The sequence below is a fragment of the Schistocerca piceifrons genome, chromosome 8 (genome assembly GCF_021461385.2).
Source record: "Schistocerca piceifrons isolate TAMUIC-IGC-003096 chromosome 8, iqSchPice1.1, whole genome shotgun sequence".
NCBI classification, from domain to species: domain Eukaryota; kingdom Metazoa; phylum Arthropoda; class Insecta; order Orthoptera; family Acrididae; genus Schistocerca; species Schistocerca piceifrons.
Window position 1 is genome coordinate 444,300,977 of NC_060145.1, and position 18,207 is coordinate 444,319,183.

Sequence of the window (18,207 nt, forward strand, 5' to 3'; positions counted from 1 at the left end):
GTACATCACACACACCCATGCCCGAGGCAGAATTCGAACGTGCGACCGTAGTGGTCACGCGGTTCCAGACTGTAGCGCCTAGAAACGCTCGGCGAGTCCGGCTGGCTCCTTAAATGTATCTCGGAATTTTGACACCAGTTATTTCCGTAATACATGCGATATGGCGCGCGCCGCTATCCTGTGATCTTGTTCAGAGCGCGCACTGTAATCGATTACAGTTTGCTGTCCTGGTGCGGGTGGCGCTCCGGTGGCGATTTGCTATGACGTTGCTGGCGTGTGTTTGCGGTGACCGGCGGAAAGCGAGAGGGTAGTTGGTTTTCCGGGTATTGCACCGAATGTGAAGTTCGCTCTGCCTGACCTGCTAGTGACTAGCGCTAAGGTTGTTGTGCCTCGCAATATGAGCAGAGTGGTCTGAGGCGGAGGCGACTCGCCGCTGTGCTGGCCATGCGGTGGTGATTAATTGAAGTCGGCGTACTTGTTCTTCCTGCCTGTCTGATGTGGAGGTCCGATGGGGTCCTGTGATACTCTGGCCCGGAGACAACTAGTTGCTGAATTTTGGAGTCGTCTGCCAGGTTAGGGTGTGGGCTCGGTTGGCTCTTCAGATTTTCCCCTGGAAGCTCCAGCAGCGGTTTCTGAACTTCATTCTGATGTGGGGCGGTGTTGTTTGAACTTTTTGCTGTGTGTGTGGCTCGTTACGATATGTGTTGGTACTAATTTGTTTGCTCAACTGTAGTCCTGCCCTGAGTTGCGTTCATGTATGGTACATTTGGTATTCGATGTGTTAGAACATAACCAAAGTGCGTAAGTGATGGGCAGTTGTGGGAGGCATGTCGGGGAGCTATCAGCGGTTCATTTCGAGGACCGTTTCTAGTGGGAAGGCTCGGAAATGTTGAGAGCTCGCTCGTCTGTGATTCGTTGGGAGTTGCCCTCGCCCTTTGGTTGTATCAAATTATTACTTTGTTATTATATTTATTGTTTGTGTGTTGCGCTTCCTTCATTTTATGGTGCCAAGCGCCATTATCTTTCTCAAAGTTTTTTTTATTTTATTATTTATTATTATTTTGAGCTTTTCCTCATTACAGAGGCTTATCACCAACATAATAATTTACTTGGAAATTACAATACAAACAATAAACGTTCTTAAACTATATTCTCAAAATATTCCTCCAGGTGTTTCGATCTTGTGTGTCTTCTTCCTCTGCGCCCATTCTCCTCATTGTGTGCTGTACATTTTGGAGCCAGGTGGTCATAGGGCGTCCTCTTCTTCTTCTCCCCATCGGTTCCCACTCCAGTATCAATTTTGGTATTCTGGTTTTCTCCATTTGTCGTACATGCCCGTACCTCTGTAATTTCTTCCTATCCATTACGTCATATATTCTTTCTTTTATTTCCATTCTCCTTATTACTTCGGTGTTCCTTATCTTTTCTTTCCTGGAGATTCTTGCCGATCTTCTCCAAAAGTCCATCTCTAGAGCTTGTAATTTTTTAATGTGCTTCATGTTAATTGTCCAGGTCTCCGTTCCATACAGAACCACACTCTCTAATATGGATTTGTATATTAATTTTTTAGTTCTGCTCATTACATTCCTGCTCCATAAGACTGAGTTAAGCATCCCAATGACCCTCCATCCGCTACTAATTCTTTTATTGATTTCTGACTCTGATTTTCCCTCGATTTCTAAAATGGATCCCAAATAACAGAAAGTGCTTATCTTTTTGATTTTCTTTCCTTCAATGTATAGCTCATCTGAATCATTAGTCAAGTATTCTGTTTTTTGGTAATTAATCTTCAAACCCCAAGTTCAAGTTTTGTTTGCGACTGCTAGTTGATTGCACATATAGTTAGCATCCTCCCCATCTTGTGCTACGACTACTTGATCATCAGCACATAATAAATGATGTAGGTAAACTCCATCTCTTATTTCTAATCCCATACTATTACATTTACGAGACCATGTTCTAAGGCTAATATCTATATAGATTTTAAATAATGTAGGTGACATGGGCAGCCCTGTAATTGGCCTTTGCTTGTTCTAAATTTCTGTGAAAGTTTATTACCAACTTTCATTTGCCAAATGTTATCTTTATACATCTGTTGTATTATTTTAATCAAGGAAGGGTTTACGTTTTCCATATGTAGGGCTCTTCAAAGTAATTTTCTTGGAACAGTATCATACGCTTTTTCTAGAGCTATGAAAATTAATCCTACATTTTTTGATTTTTCCCTATGTTTCTCCGAAATCTGTCGTAATGTGAAAATATGGTCTACACATGATCTCCCAGCCGTGAATCCTCATTGTTCTTCTTGGGTTATAAGATTTTTTTTCCAGTTTGTTTTTAATTACTTTCGCGAAAATTCTCATTAATGTGTTTGTAACACAAATTCCTCGATAGTTTGAAAAAATTTTGCGATCCTCTTTCTTAAGTATTGTATTAATGTAACCTAGTTTCATCTCGTTGGGTATTGAATCTCCATGTATCATTTTGTTGAAGAGCTGTGTTATCAGTTTCACAATTTTCTCACCACCGTATTTCAGACACTCCAGACTGATATTGCCTGGTCCCGGTGATTTACCATTCTATCCTGTTCTCAGCGCCTGAAGTGCTTCACTTTCTAAAATCTGGATCTCATCATCTTCATGTCCTTTATCTTCCCCTGTTCCTTCTTCTAGATATTCTTCTCTGTCCTCATTTAATAATTTTTGGAAATACTCTTCCCATTCCTTTTGTGTTAACAGTTGGAGATTAGTTTTGCTTTTAGTATCCTGTCGAAGCCCTTTCAATACTGACCATGCTTCTTTTGCTCTCCCAAATCCTAATTTGCTATTCACCTTGGCGCATGTTCTTTCCCATGCTTCATTTTTTGCCATCCTTATTTTTATCATCACTTCATTCAACCACTGAAGGAACGCATTTCGTTTTTCTCTAACGAGGACCTCTGGTTCCTCTAACCACCACTCTGCTGCACGGTTGTGCTTGCTATCTTTTTTACCCAACACCTCTGTTGCTATGATATTCACATTAGCTTTTATGTAGTCATATATTCCTCTGTACTTCCTTCAAATGATTCAACCAGTTTCCTTTCCATCCTGGCCGCAAAGAGTGTTCTGATACTTTCGTCTTGTAGGCTGTCAATATTAAAAGGTAAATTTTCATCTTTCTCAGTCTGGTTCGTTTAATTTATTTTACTTGTATCACTCCTTGCATTCTTCCATGCCAGAAAGACCTCATTTTAACTAGATAGTGGTCTGATCCACACTGGTTTTTTATATAAATCATTTTAAATTATAATGCCAAGCTAACTTATTATTGGATTTTGTCTTTTGAGTAAACTCTAAAAGCACTATTGTAAAAGGCTGTTGATTGTATTGTGGCAAGCCACCGTTATTGTTTTTTAAAGCTCACTCTTTAACCATTTGTTAAGTTTTGTAAATTATACGAATTTGTTGTTATTTAAAAGAGTTTAGTATTGGCAATTTAATAAATTGTGTGCAGAGTCTGCTGTTTGGATATTATTGGGTGGAAGTCCTTGGATAGTTGTCCTATAAGAACACACATTTCAGCATGAATCCCCGCTTTGATTTTCTGTTGGTGGTAAATAACTTCTCTCTGGGTGTCTCGCTATGACAAAGCTAATATGTGACTAAAGATTCTGTTTTTTGATCTTTTCTGTTTCTTCTATTTATCCAACCTAATACTGCTTAAATGATAATCCATCGACCATAAACATACAACTTCGTGAAAAAATTAAATTTCTGTAGCATTCTTCTCATGAATCTAAGTCTGGCATCTGTCTTAAATATAACTAATTTTATTTTGGCGTTCTACGTTACAGAGCAACACACTTCTATCGCACGGTTTGATCAACCATTGTGTAATGGAACAGTAATTAGGATTAATTTTTTCAGCTGAGGTGTCCTGTTTACACACTACCAGTTTCTAAGTTAGATTCATCTTCAAGCACATAACTAAGATTCATAAATCAGTCGAGAGTAACAAAACTGCGCTATCTCATGAAACCCAAGCTCTTCTGATTTCCGCGTAAGGACTTATTGAAATCGATGCAATTATGAAACTACAGGGCAATCACCAGACAAATAGCGTTTGTGGTATCAGGTCTCCGCATTATTCACGCTTTTTCTAAGCGATGTACAACAACTTTATAATGATATACACTGCTATAAAAACATTAGTTCACCCTTTAGAGGCTTCCAATAATTATTATTGATGCAACAGTGCATACGGAGTACATGGTACAAATGGCTCTAAGTACTATGGGACTTAGCATCTGAGGTCATCAGTCCCCTAGACTTAGAACTACTGAAACCTAACTAACCTAAGGACATCACACATATCCATGCCCCAGGCAGGATTCGAACCTGCGACCGTAGCAGCAGCACGGTTCGCTACTGAACCGCCTAGAACCGCTCGACCACTATAGCACAAGCAGTTCTGAGGTACCAGGTATTGATCCATGCTGAAATACCTAAGTCAGCACGTGCTGTAGCTTCCACGGATGGCAAAGCAGTTGCTGATTCTTGCGTGCAGCCGCGATTACCGTCCTAGGATCCTTGAATGCGTCATGCTGCCACGCGGGATTAGCCGAGCGGTCTCTGGCGCTGCAGTCATGGACTGTGCGGCTGGTCCCGGCGGAGGTTCGAGTCCTCCCTCGGGTATGGGTGTGTGTGTATGTTCTTAGTATAATTTAGGTTAAGTAGTGTGTAAGCTTAGGGACTGATGACCTTAGCAGTTTAGTCCCATAAGATTTCACACACTTTTTTTTTTTTTTTTTTTTTTTTTTTTTTTTTTTTTTTTTTTGCGTCTTGCTTCACGTAGATCTGTAAGAGTTGTTAGCTCACCAGTTCCACCAGCTACTTCTTGTTCCATCATATCCCAGACGTACTCGACTGGAGACAAGTCTGCAGAATGAGATTTTCACTTTGCAGTGGAGTGTGCACTGATATGAAACTTCTTGGCAGATTAAAATTGTGTGCCGGACCGAGACTCGAACTCGGGACCTTTGCCTATCGCGGTCAAGTGCTCTACCAACTGAGCTACACAAGAACGACTCACGCCCCCTCTTCACAGTTTCACTTCCACCAGTAACTCGTCTCCTACCTTCCAAACTTTACAGAAGCTCTCCCGCGAACCTTGCAGAACTAGCACTCCTGAAAGAAAGGATATTGCGGAGACATGGCTTAGCCACAGACTGGGGGATGTTTCCATAATGAGATTTTCACTCTGCAGCGGAGAGCTTCTGTAAAGGTTCGCAGGAGAGCTTTGTAAAGTTTAGAAGCTAGGAGACGAGGTACTGGCACAAGTGAAGCTGTGAGGACGGGGCGTGAGTCTTGCTTCGTATAGCACTTTCCCGTGAAAGACAAATGTTCCGAGTTCGAGTCTCGGTCCGACACACAGTTGTAATATTCCAGGAAGTTTCTGAAGATTATGTTGAGCAGGGAGGTTTCTGCACGTGTTGCATAGCACAGTGAATTTCATGGGAAGTGTTTGGGCAAGCATTAGCCGTTTGGAACAACTCATCAACTTACCGATGCAAGAACGACAAAAGAACGAGACTGACAACATTTTGCACCTATCACGTGGTGATTAGCGTTTCCTCCAGAAATACCAGAAGTGAACGAGATTTGTAGCTTATCGCACCCGAACCATAAAGCCTCGGATGGGGCCATTGCGTCTTGAAAGGATGCCTTATAAGAGACACTGCTCACCAGGTATACGACCACTAGGCACCATTCCATCTGCCAAGTGATCTTCTGTCAGCGCCAATCGAGCCGTGCACGTCGGTGCTGTGGCATGAGTAGAAGACGGGCTAGTGGCGAGGGCGCCCACGGTCCCACTGCTAATAGTTCGCAACAGCTCGTGTTGACACATTAGGGCTCACGAGGCCTCTTATCTGCGCTGCGGTAGCCGTGGTAGCAGTGACAACTGCTGCAAGTACAGGACGACGATCCTGGCGGACATCTGCGCTAAGTGGACGTCCAGAAGCATGTCTACAGGTCTAAGAATGTTCACGTGACCACTGATACCAGTATCGTTGCACAACTGGTGCAGCACGTCCGACTTGCGTGACCCCGCTACTAGGAAAGCCAGAATTTGACACCTTGCAAACTCTTCCCAGTTGGCTGTAGGAATCACGAGTGCGTCTCCGTGGCATGGTTGCCGGCTTCCTTGACACGTCTGCACCACACTGAGCCTTCTGGCTGTGAGCATCCCCTATTAGACACAGATAGTTGTCTAGTAGCTATGCCACTTCGCTGTCTGTTGGCGGACGACGATGAAACCAGTACGCCAGCCAAAAGTGAAAATCTAACCGGAATGAGATAAATGTTTGTTGACTCCATCGACCACGTTGATAACGAAAAGGACAGTGAAAAACTCATATTATCTCTCGTTTCCAAGTTGAAGAGCGTTGAAATTAATTATAGTTATGTTTTGTTAGCTTATTCCGTTTATTTATTTTAGAAATTATTGTTTTATATCATTTATTTCATATATTTTCTATATATTTTCTTAGCTATGTTCTGTTCTTGTTCTGGAAGACCGCGTTACTGAAGTTAGTGCATGTGGGCATTTTAATTCCTGTGATTCGATATGCTTTGCAAATCCGTTTACAGTACTGACAATTTTTGCTACATTTGCGGACAGGCTGCACTGAAGTTGCAGACGGGGCCTTTAACGCCATATATCAGGAAGTCATAAAGACTGTACTTTGGCTATAAAATCAGGGGCCCTGGACAAGCCCCGGGCTGCTCATGTGTGCTGCACATCTTGTACCTCGAGTCTTCATTGGTGGTTGAATTGTAAAGCCGGCCGGTGTGGTCGAGCGGTTCTAGGCACTACAGTCTGGAACCGCGCGACCGCTACGGTCGCAGGTTCGGATCCTGCCTCGGGCATGGATATTTGTGATGTTCTTAGGTCAGTTATGTTTTAGTAGCTCTAAGTTCTAGGGGACTAATGACCTCTGATGTTAAGTCCCATAGTGCTCAGAGCCATTTGAACCATTTTTGAATTGTAAACGATCTTTCATGGGCTTTGCTATGATCTGGTGACAACCATCAAACCATGTGAATGGTTGTTATTTTGTGTGACAACTCCATTAGCACATGGCTTTCGTAAAGAGAAAAAAATTCTTCCCTGACATATCCTAGCATGCCGTCGACCATGCGATCAGTGCCTGTACCTGCTGCACCTGACTATGTTAGTGACGAGGACATTAGTGAAACAAGTGCTGCACCGTCACTTTCAAAACCCAGTTCTTCAAGAGATCCTGATTTTGTGTGTAACGATGAGTGTATGGAGGTTCACAAAATAACACAATGTGAAATTAATGACCCAGTGAGGGATCTGAAATTGCCGAAAAGTAAAGTTGAACATTGGAATTATCTTGAGAAGATGGTAAATGTGACTGCGTTCCGTAACCGCCATATTCCATTCCTTCCATTCTTCGAAAGTGAAAAGAACTTGCTATTTCGTAGTGATATGCACGGACTAATGACAGATATGGGCAAAAGTGATTAGTGGAGGTTGTTCATCGACTCCTCCAAAATGTCAAACGTGTGCTACCGCATAATGGAAACGTGTTATCATCGACTCCCATTGGGCATGCATCTTACATGAAAGACACGTGTGATAATATGAAACAATTGTTATTGCGATTAAACTATGACAAGTTTAAATGACAGATTTACCGGGATCTGAAAGTCATTTACATATAACTTGAGGTACAACAAGGCTTCACCAGATTCTGTTGCTTCTTGTGCCCCTGGAATAGCATCGCGAAGGCACAACATCAGTCATCTGAATGGCAAAAATGCAAAATTTAGGTTACTCTAAAAGCAAATGAGAGATTAATGTTGGGCATTATTAAGAGAGATAGCAGTATGAGCAACTGTATCAAGCAACTGTAGCACGTAATTATGACTGTTATGTAAGTGCAGAGGATAAGGCTGTATTTAGCCTGGCGAATGGATGGTAGATTGACTACGAAAGGCTATGCTGGATGCCAAACGATGAGGAGAAAATACCTTGCTAATTCGTCCCGGGTTACCAAGTGAAAGAAACTATGGGTAATATGTAAGACAGACGAGTCATATTTCATTTCACATTTTCTGCAAGGATAGAATGATTTATATCGCTGTTGTAACTTAAGTATTAGTGGATCTCGACTCACTATTTCACGCCTTGTTGCATTTTCAGCAATATTAATTGCATTCAGCAACTAGCTAATTCATTAGCAAACAAAGCTTTGTGAGCCGAGACAAAAAGGAGAAGCTAGTTGAAGATAATCATTAGCGTAGATCAATTTAAGCTACTGTTTCAGAACTTTACTTCTGCAGCAAAAGTTCTGTTTCCACCACTCATATAGGATATACTTGGTTTTAACCCGTAAGTTTCCGGGGTGTCCATATGGACACAATTGTTGAATAACTTTGATCTTTGATCTTCCTTCACTGTCAGCTTACAATCAATTTTATAGTTGGTAGTCATGTATTCTTGTCAGATAGGTGCATAATTCTACATTTACTGTGTTAGCATTTCTTTGTTACTATTCCCATTGAGTTTGCAACATTCTGTATTGTAAATAGTGCTTTGACAACAGCATTCAGTATACTAATCTGAAGTAAGTGTTGTTTTATGAAGAATCTGTTCGCAGTAAATCAAAATAATTTCATTGACAGTTTCATTTTAGGTAAGCTTTCATCCATCGGTTCACTTTGTGTTTATGAAGTAAGTATTTTAGTTGTGTCCATATGGACACGCTAGGCAGTTAAGCACTTTAGGAAGGGCTGGAAGCACCGGGGAAATTGAGGATGAAAATCTCGTGTCAATAGACAACGCTAGCGCCTCTCGCAGTATGAGAAATTCTAACGTGATTAATTCATGTAATTTCGCTAAGCTCGCAAACACTCTCTTAAGCGTGTTGCGCAGGGTGGAGTATCTTGCTACAGATGCTGTGCAACAGTTCCGTATTTTTTTTTTTTCTCCGTTGACTTGGAAAAGAGGTGAAAGTGTTAAGGACAGGTTCAGAGACAGTTTTCCAATTACTTTTCCACTATGTTGGATTTCCTTAGCCGAAACGGTGGGAGATGTACTGGCGCAACAAGGCTGTTTCGTGATTTGCAAACCCAGGTCTTAAGAAGGAGGTTATCGGCCATAACTGAAAATGAGTTGGTTAATGAGTACCTCTTTCGGGTTCTACGTTCACGTGAACCATGGAGGAATAAATACCGAGTGGGGCAAATAAGTGACTAGGACGAATTGATACGATTAGACGTAAATCTGTGTCAGCATTAACGGAGAGGGGAAAGACCTACAGTTACTTCCAACAGTATGGACCAATTGCCTATGCAGCCGGCCGAACGTTGACGTACATGTACACAATCTTCACTCCTGACAGAGCAGAGGTCAGTCTGCTTGCGGCCCAAGCTTACCACCCAGACCACCTGATAAGTCAGTATGCGATTACTCTGTGTAGGGTGCCCTCAAGTCTAAGACATATTGCAACAACACTGTCTTCAAGAACTGCAGCAGAACGTTTCGAGTGAGACTGAAGCAATCCCAGCAATCCAGTTTCGATCCGCCCTCAACAACTTGCTGATCAGGGCCCAAAAGTGCCAACATTTGCTTTAGTCAGTTTAAGTACTGTATTTCCTTTCATCTGCTGTGTTTCTGTGCACGCTGGAAGTCTGTTCCCTGGGCCGCCTTTACTAGCCCCATCCTGTACGAGAGGTTCGCTCTGCCGCTCTCGCTTTTGAAGTGCATTTTTCGGAACTGGAGAATAGGGTCACAATTTTACAAGCGCTTAATCGGAAGGATCGCTCGTGTGTTGTGTTTTCACAGAAACCGCTAATCTTTGGCGAACTATATCACTTAATTATCGACTTTGATTTTGTGAAGCAAGCAGACTCGAGACGGGACCGTGAGCTGGTGTCCAGTAATGTGAGTGGTGATAGGGATCTGGTTGGAAATGTCAACCCGAATAAGGTTAATTGGTACTGGTGCATGAGTCCAGGGCGTATCGGGAGTGAAATAGCACGCGAGCAACTGACGCCAGGAGAAATAAGGAAGGTACTTTAGTTGTAATAACCTTATTACAACAGCTTCCAGTCTATGGGTTTTATTCAGATTTCTTGAGCTGTTACTAACGAGCTCCGACATATAGTCCACTTTACTTGGTAATGCTTGGGGTAGTTAGTCCACTATTGTCAAACACTGTGTGGTTAAAAGTATCCCGACACCTGGCTGAAAATGACTTAAAAGTTCGTGGCGCCCTCCATCGGTAATACTGGAATCCAGTATGGTGTTGGCCCACCCTTAGCCTTGATGACAACTTCCACTCTCGCAGGAATACGTTCAATCAGGTGCTGGAATGTTTGTTGTTGAATGGCAGCCAATTCTTTCCGAAATGCTGGACAGTGTGGCCTGGCATGAATTCGGCTTTACAAAACATCCCATGGGTATTCTATAGGAATCATGTCAGGACTCTGTTCAGGCCAGTTCATTACAAGAATGGCATTGTCGTGTAACCACTCCACCACAGGCTATGCCATATCAAGAGGTGTTCGATAATGTTGAAAGATGCAATCGCCATCGCCGAATTGCTCTTCAACAGTTGGACGTAAGAGGGTGCTTAAAACATCAGTGTAGGCCTGTGCTGTGATAGTGCCACGCGAAACAACAAGGGGTGCAAGCCCCCTCCTTATAAAACACGACCGCACCATGACACCACCGCCTCCGAATTTTACTGTTGGCACTACACACGCTGGCAGATGACGTTCACCGGGCATTCACCATACCCACACCCTGCCATCGGATTGCCACATTGTGTACCGTGATTCGTCGCTCCAGTGTTCAATCGTCCAATGTTTACGCTCCTTACACCAAGCGAGGCGTCGTTTGGCATTTACCGGCGTGATGTGTGGCTTACGAGCACCCATGACATCCAAGTTTTCTCATCTCCCGCCTACCTGTAGTAGTACTTGCAGTGGATCCTGATGTAGTTTGGAATTCCTGTGTAGTGGTCTGGATAGATGTCTGCCTACTACACATTGCGACCCACTTGAATTGTGGGCGGTCGCTGTCAGTCAACAGAAGCCTCTATGCTTTTGTGCTGTACATGTCCCTTCACGTTTCCACTTCACTATCACATCGTAAAGAGTGGACCCAGGGATGTTTAAAACTGTGGAAATCATTCGCACAGACGTATGACTCAAGTGACACCTCATCACCTGACCACGTTCGAAGTCCGTGAGTTCCGCGGAGCGCCCCATTCTGCTCTCTCACGATGTCTAATGACTGCTGAGGTAGCTGAAATGGAGTACCTGGCAGTAGGTGGCAGCACAATGCACCTAATATGAAAAACGTATATTTTTGCGGGTGTCCGGATACTTTTGATCATATGGTACGTATGTCCGCAAGCTTGTGATCCACTGTATAGCCAAAATGAGCCGTTAATATTTGAAGTGCGTAATATGTCAAAGGAATATTGATATGCCCTCCTTTCTTGCTACGTTTTTCATGAGTCTTACGACACTAGTTTCCCTTTTAACACTATGCGCCACATAATATACAACGATTCCCTATTTTTATTGTTCTACCGCATACTATTTTGTGACTTTTATGTATCGTGTACTCTTGCGTGGTTCTTATTGGTTTACCTGCTCAGACCGCATTCCATTTTATGACCGTGTATATCGCATACTCACACGTGTTTTCATTAGCGCATTAAATGATGATTTTCACCTTGTAGAGTTCACAGTTAACTGTGTTCCAATAGTGTTGACGCTTTAACAATGAAATCATGTCTACACATCCACTTACATCTTATGACCCAATAGCGTCAGAGCTTTGATGAATGATTCTAGTGTCACCAGTTGGTCCTCTTCTTCCTATCTTGTTTCCATACAAACGTGCGTAGGGTTATGATTGGTTATGTGCTCTGTATTTGCCTTGTCTTTTATTTTAACTTCCATACTGTATGTAGGCACGCATTTTCATTTTTATTGCTGGCTACGATATAGAGCAGTTGTACAGGTGTATGTACCTCACACCACTAAATTATGTTAGTAATTACGTTGTACGCGCGATCATACCCAATATTAGTGGATATTTAATTTGCACGATGTAATTAACCACGTATTTTTAATTACGTCGTTTATTGTGATATATGCTGGGTTCCATTCTTTTTGATGACGAAGTGTATCGTCGAAACTGATTCCCAAAAAATTGACAATGAAATTACAGCTGACAGTGCGTAGAAAATTTTAATCTTTGTATACCTGTCCCAGAGACAGAACAACGACTATGAAATCGGCGGAAACCTATCACCTAAGTTTGTCATAGCATACTCTACAACAACATCTGCGTATACATCTATAGTTCGCAACACACCGTCATCTGTGTGATGGAGGGTACTTTTTACACCGTTGTCAATCGTCCCCCTTCCTGTTTCTGTCACTTGTGGTGTACGGGAGTAACGATTGCTGGTAAGCCTCTGTATAAGCTCTAATTGCTCTAATTTTATCTTCATCGTCTTTTTTGTGATATATTCGTAGTCGAAAGCAGTATATAGTATTACGCCTCTAGGAAAGTACAGGCTATGAATTTAATGCTATATAATACTGTGACAAGAACGCCTCTCCTGTAACGCCAGCCACTGGAGATGACTGAACATTTCTGTGACGCTTTCACGCTTACTAATTGAAGCTGTAACGAAACATGCTACTCTATTACCACTATTTCTTCTATCAGTCCTATCTGGTATTGTTCCCACGTTGACGAGCAATATCAAACTATTGTTGAACAAGTGTTTTGTAAGCTATTTCCTTTGTTGATGAACTATAATTCCCGAGCAATCTTCTAGTGAATGTCAGTCTGGCATCTGCCTTACACGCGATTAATTTAATGTGATGGTTCTAGCTCAGATCGCTCCATATGCATCTCATAGATATTTTAAAGAAGTAACTGCTTCCCGTGATTGTTCAGCAATCACGTAATCATACAGTAATGGGTCTTTCTATCTCTGAATTCGCGAAACGCTGCATTTGTTTATGTTGAGATCCAATCATCACTCCTCCATAGGTGTTCCAGCTTTTCGCTATAGTTTTCTAAGGTCTCGACTTCTCTGTAATGACAGGATTGCAGTATCTGACGCAGGTAGTCAAAGAAAAGAGGAGACCCTGGTACAGAAAGAACACCAAGTTTATTTGAGAAAACAGAACATAATCTTCAATCTTGGGAATCGGTTTCAAGACAGCCATGAACAACATAATTCTTCTGGTTTGAGCAGAAACAATACGTCTGGTAGAAGACATTTAGCTGGTGAAAAACATAGAGTTCTGAACTGGAGTAAAAGCATATAAATCTGAATTGAAGTTTGCGTGCTTGGTACCGAATCAAAGACCTCATGGGACCAGCCATAATCCACACCAATAATTTTTTAAGTCCAGCAAAGCTGGTTTTACACACAAAACTGAAATATTAAAGTCGGCTGATGGATTCCCATGTCGGAACTATGTGGCCCTAGAGCGAAGTCCTGATTGTGGAATTGCAATCATATTTGGCGCCTGTCCAAGGAATCTCACTCGGACTGAGCTGGCCTCTCGAGGCACATTCCGGGTCTAAGTACATCCCTCGGGGCCGGAATACAGTCGGTCTTGCTTCGCGTGGCGTAGCCAGGGTAAGAAAGAGGTCTGTGGAGCCAGCGACTTCTGCTGGCGCTTAGGGCTCCGTCCGGTGAACGCGTATATCGTGGCAGCACTTGAGTGTCCTTTGTTTCGGAACCGACTGATTGCTTAACTTGGTTGTAATGTGTATTGTAATGTGTAATGTGGCGTATTTCTGCGATACAGCAAGTATTTTACGTGATATGCACCATAGAACTTCCGAATTCATTTATACAGGGTGTTACAAAAAGGTACGGCCAAACTTTCAGGAAACATTCCTCAGAAACAAATAAAGAAAAGATGTTATGTGGACATGTGTCCGGAAATGCTTAATTTCCACTTTAGAGCTCATTTCAGTTTCGTCAGTATGTACTGTGCTTCCTCGATTCACCGCCAGTTGGCCCAATTGAAGGAAGGTAATGTTGACTTCGGTGCTTGTGTTGACACGCGACTCATTGCTCTACAGTACTAGCATCACGCATATCAGTACGTAGCATCAACAGGTTAGTGTTCATCACGAATGTGGTTTTGCAGTCAGTGCAATGTTTACAAATGCGGAGTTGGCAGATGCCCATTTGATGTATGGATTAGCACGGGGCAATAGCCGTGGCACGGTATGCTTGTATCGAGACAGATTTCCAGAGCGAAGGTGTCCTGACAGGAAGACGTTCGAAGCAATTGATCGGCGTCTTAGGGAGCACGGAACATTCCAGCCTATGACTCGCGACTGGGGAAGACCTACAACGACGAGGACAGCTGCAATGGACGAGCCAATTCTTCGTGCAGTTGACGATAACCCTAATGTCAGCGTCAGAGAAGTTGCTGCTGTACAAGGTAACGTTGACCACGCCACTGTATGGAGAGTGCTACGGGAGAACCAGTTGTTTCCGTACCATGTGCAGCGTGTGGGGGCACTATCAGCAGCTGATTGGCCTCCACGGGTACGCTTTTGCGAATGGTTCATCCAACAATGTGTCAATCCTCATTTCAGTGCAAATGTTCTCTTTACGGATGAGGCTTCATTCCAACGTGATCAAATTGTAAAGTTTCACAGTCAACATGTGTGGGCTGACGAGAATCCGCACGAAATTGTGCAATCACCTCATCAACACAGATTTTCTGTGAACGTTTAGGGACGCATTGTTGGTGATGTCTTGATTGGGCCCCATGTACTTCCACCTACGCTCAATGGAGCACGTTATCACGATTTCATTCGGGATACTCTACCTGTGCTGCTAGATCATGTGCCTTTACAAGTACGACACAACATGTGGTTCATACACGATGGAGCTCCTGCACATTTCAGTCGAAGTGTTTGTACGCTTCTCGACAACAGATTCGGTGACCGATGGATTGGTAGAGGCGGACCAATTCCATGGCATCCACGCTCTCCTGACCTCAACCCTCTTGACTTTCATTTATGGGGACATTTGAAAGCTCTTGTCTATGCAACCCCGGTACCAAATGAAGAGACTCTTCGTGCTCGTATTGTGGACGGCTGTGATACAATACGCCATACTCCAGGGCTGCATTAGCGCATCAGGGATTCCATGCGACGGAGGGTGGATGTATGTATCCTCTCTAACGGAGGACATTTTGAACATTTCCTGTAACCAAGTGCTTGAAGTCACGCTGGTACGTTCTGTTGCTGTGTGTTTCCATTCCATGATTAATGTGATTTGAAGAGAAGTAATAAAATGAGCTCTAACATGGAAAGTAAGCGTTTCCGGACACATGTCCACATAACATATTTTCTTTCTTTGTGTGTGAGAAATTTTTCCTGAAAATTTGGCCGTACCTTTTTGTAACACCCTGTATACAGGGAGTCCCAGAAATGTTGTGACAAGCTTCGAGGGGTTGTAGAGGGAGTCTGGACAAACAAATCGCGCATGAGAACGCGTGTCCAGAAACTTTATCCACCGACGTTACAGAGCGCTGAAATTATAGGCGCCATCGTCGGCGCCTACCACTTTGGCAGCAAACGTGGCTTTCTTACGTTGAAAGACCACAGACGAAACAATATTGAAACTTCCTGGCAGATTAAAACTGTGTGCCGGACCGAGACTTGAACTCGGTCCCCAGTTCGACACTTGGTCCAGCACACAGTTTTAATCTGCCAGGAAGTTTCATACCAGCGCACACTCCACTGCAGGGTGAAAATCTCATTCTAGATCTCACAATATTGTTTGTTATTCAGTTATCATGACTGGTTGCCACGAGCGCCATTGTAGAAGATGGAACTAAGTGCTACATAGAAAGGCCTTGGTTCCTGTGAATGTGATGCTCTGAGGCCTTGGAGATTTCGGACACAGGTCTCTATCCTCAGTTTATTTCCCTCGTGGAACATTACATAATCTTCACAGTGTTTGGAAATACATGAGAAAAATGAACAGCAGACTGAAACCCGTGTCCGAAACCATTATCCACCAAGGCAATAGAGCTTTACATTCGTGGAAAACAAGGCCTGTCTAGGCAGCACCTAGCTCCGTCGTCAATCGTGGCAGTCAGTCGACACCACTGAATAACTACGCTCTGTCAACAACCAAAGTCACGTTTCCTGCCGCAGGGGTGACCAAGTGGCAGGCGCTGCCTCCTGTAACGTCGACGCTCTCTAGCGTTGTGGGATAATCTTTCTGGACATGGGTTCCTGTCCTCGATTTGGTACCCAAGATACCCTCTACATCCACTTGAAGTTTGTCGCAACGTCTCTGGGACACCCTGTAAGTATTGTTATAGATAATGGTCCTATAACACTCTCTTGGGGCACGCCGGGAGCTACTTTTAAGTCTGACGCCTTCTTTACACTCTGTGTTCTCTTTGTTACAAACTCTTCAGTCCCATCACGTGGTTTCTATGATACCCAGTTAGCTAGTATTTTGTTCAATAAGTGGTAGTGCAACTATATTTAATGCCTTCCAGAAGTCAAGGAACATGACATCTACGTTGGTGCCTGTATCTACTCCTTTTTGAGTCTCGTGGACGAACTGACAGAACAGTGCTTCAGTCGACCATTGCTGTCGGAACACATCTTGGTTCCTACAGTGGAGATTTTCGGGTTCCAGAAATGTCACAATACGCGAACATAAAACGTGTTCCATAATTATACAACAGACATACGACAGAGATATGTATCTTGTGCGTCTATTTCATTACTCTTCTTGGAAATGGGAATGACTTGTGCTTTTTTTTTTCAAATCATTAGGAACGCTTCGCTTCCCTAGAGACCTACAGTATGCTGCTGCTAGAAGAGAGGTAAGTTCTTTCGCACATTATGTGTAGAATCGAATTGGCATCTGACATTTCAGTTACTTTCCTATTCCTTGCTCACCTATTTGATATACGCCGTTTTAAAGGTGAAGCTGCAGAAAAAAGGCGTTTAGTATTTCAGCTTTTTCTGTGCTACCCACTCCTATACTCTGCACAACAGCTGTTTTATGCGTCCTGCAACATGACGGACAGAAAAGTGGAAAGTAAAGCGACAACCTGAGGCGACAGTCTCAACATTGGCTGAAAAGTGCTTGGTGCCAGGAGCAGCAGAATGCGGTGTCACCAGCCGGCAGTGATGCTTGGTGTAACCTGAATCACAGGGTGACATGTCCGTGCTGTGTTCACTGGGTGGAGGTGGTGAAGTTTAGTACGCTTGCTGTACGGAAAAATCCTCTGGTCCCTACAGCAAGTGAAAGGCCAGACCATTGTATCTGGCGAACGAAAGTTATGTGTGGCCTATTGCTGCTACGATCTAAGGTTACTTTCTCATTTGTACCGGTGATTCGATCTCGTCAACGGATCATGATAGTCTGTATTATGAAAACTGACGGAGCTACAGAAAAGGCACGACATACATCACTACATTAATTAATAAAACGAACATAGATGGGTCTGCAGCTCGTGGTCTCGCGGTAGCGTTCTCGCTTCCCGAGTACAGGGTCCCGGGCTCTATTTCCAGCACGGTCAGGAGTTTTCACCTGCCCCAAGACGACTGGGTATTGCTGTGTCGTCTTCATCATCTTCATTCATCCCCATTACGGTCGGAGGAAGGCTACGGCAAACCACCTCCATTAGGACCTTGCCTAGTACGGAGCGGTGCGGGTCTCCCGCATCGTTCCCCTACTCTATGTCAAGTAGCATGGGACTTCATTTGCAACACAGATGGAGCTTAATAGCTACAAGAGACGTACACTATGTGAAACTATATGTGCTGTTCACAGATGCATATGGCCGAAATATTTCAGGTATTCATCAAACAGTTCAGAAGCTACAATATGATTCGAAAGAACGGAAATCTCAGACAGAGCTAGAACACCGTAATGCAGACATTTAAATGTAAGAAAAAACGACAGTACGATAAAAATATATACTTTACTTATCTTACTGTGTAGAAAGCTTGTAGATTATTGATTTTGTAATGAAAATAGCATTTAACAGAAGTGGTGATCATTATAAGTGACTAACTAAGAAGTGGTGTAAAATATGTAAAATTTGAAAACACCAATTAAACGCCCATAAAAACAGCTTCAAAATGATA